This window comes from Carassius carassius, chromosome 16, assembly GCF_963082965.1.
Source record: "Carassius carassius chromosome 16, fCarCar2.1, whole genome shotgun sequence".
Classification (NCBI taxonomy): domain Eukaryota; kingdom Metazoa; phylum Chordata; class Actinopteri; order Cypriniformes; family Cyprinidae; genus Carassius; species Carassius carassius.
The window spans coordinates 446295-448522 of NC_081770.1; positions in this window are offsets into that span (position 1 = coordinate 446295).

Genomic DNA, 2228 nt, shown 5'->3' on the forward strand with positions numbered 1-2228 from the left:
AGCATATAATAAGTGTGATAATGCAGATGCAGCCGGATGTTATCACAGAATAAGTCTCTTCAGGAGGACACAAGTCCTGATCACCCTGTCGGGTTTATTCTGTGATAACAAGCGGCTGGAGGGACATTATCTCTTACAGAAAGTAAGTGTAAAGTAATGTGACGTGTTGCTTGTCAAAGTAAAAACACACAAGAGACAGAGACATTGATCATGTGATGCTGGACGACTGTGAGCTGAAGCTGAATCTGCTCTGATTTTACCAGCGTTTTCCTACAATCTGAACAAATCTATTTCAAACTCTAATGATTCACTATTACTGATCTCATTAATAAAGCAGCTGTTGCTGTAGAAAGCTGTGACAGTCTGCTTTTCTTCTCTTTCCTCCTTTGTGTTCAACATTTTGATCAACTTTACATTTCATTCTGACACAAACCCTTTGAAATAAAGCTTGATGATCATTTGATCAACTCTTTTCACTAATATCTGAAAGTATATATTTGTTCACATATCAGAGGTAAATGAATCTCTTTAATATCACAAAGTGAAGTTTACTCACCTCAGTTTACAGTTTGAGTCTCGTAGCACATCAATGAGCTTCTGCTTTGAGTCTCCAATCTTATTATAACTCAGATCAAGCTGTTTTAGAAACTGCAGAGCTTTTGTGTTTGTCAAAGACTGAGTTAAAGAAGAAACAGCTGTAATGTCACAGTTATAAAGTCTAGAAAGAGACAAACAGAGGAAGAGAGATCATCTTACAAACACATCATTAAGATGAAGAATCTTTCACAAATATAATGTGAACACATTCATCATGAGATATTGAGTATAAAGTGTTTTGTTGAACTCTTATGTGCTGTTCGTTTGGGGACGACACTCGTGCTGTTTTGGGCTCTCCAGAGAACACAGGGACCAAAGGACATTTTGTTAAAAAAAAAAAAAAAGAAACTGTTTGAGGTCTGAAATGTAATTTTACTCAGTTTATTAATGTTTTAACTACACATTCGTGTAGTTTAAGTATTTATGTTATTTTTTTTATATATTTAGAAAAATGAATGAAAAGTTCTGGGTGTCACCTCTTCAGACATTTTTGACAAATTATGTAACAAAATCAACATTTTTATAGTCTCCATTAATATCTATGGGTGTTTTTTGTGTGTGTGTGTGTGTGTGTGTGTGTGTGTGTACTGTGAACGTGTGGAAGGGTTGCCACTTCATTTTTGTGTATTTTGTGGTCTGAATTGTGGTGGATTTATTGATTTTATTTCATAAATTAAGAAGAAAAAGTATTGATTTGATCATTTCCTCATTCATTTCAATGTGTGTCTCCAGAGAGAGACTTTTTTTCACACTAACACACAACCAGATCTCAATCCAGTTTAATTTTCTGTTTGTAGATCTACCAAGTGTTGACAACCGAACAACGTCTCGTGTCATTTAGATAAAGGGAACATTAGTTTTTATTTCAGCAAACATCATTTGGGGTCTGAAAAGATCTTGAACAGCACATAAGAGTTAAACAAAGTGATTTTCATCATTTTGATTCTTGTCTGTGAATGTTACTGACCTCAATCTCTCCAGTTTACAGCGTGAATCCTTCAGTACGTCACATAAGTGATTCAGTCCTATGTTTTTTATTTGATTCCAGCTCAGGTCCAGTTCTCTCAGGTGTGATGGGTTTGATTTCAGAGCTGAAGTCAGGATGAGACACTGTTTCTCTGTAATACTGCAATAACTCAGACTGAAGACAGAAAGAGAAAACACAATGAATCAGACACGTTATGTTCATGTGTGAGTAATTCATCATGTGTTAACACCATACACTGCAATAAATAAAACATGGCCAAAAACCTCATTATGTGACCACAAACAAAAACAGAAGAAAAATGATTAAAGTAGATTAAGATATCGGATCAACTACAGAAATACTTAAAAATAATATTAAACGTGAAAACTGAGTTTAAATGTGAGAAATCAAGAAACTTCTGTTTCTGAATTACAATTTACCTAAAGACATTTTAAACTTTTTTTGCGATGGTCACTCATGTCTGAGTGTGTACATACTGTACATATCTGTGTGTGTGTGTGTGTGTTGTGTTAAATGCAGAGCACATGTTCAGAGTATGGGACACTATATGAAAGTGACGTGACATTCAGCCAAGTAGGTGACCCATACTCAGAATTCGTGCTCTGCATTTAACCCATCCGAAATGCACACACACAGAGCAGTG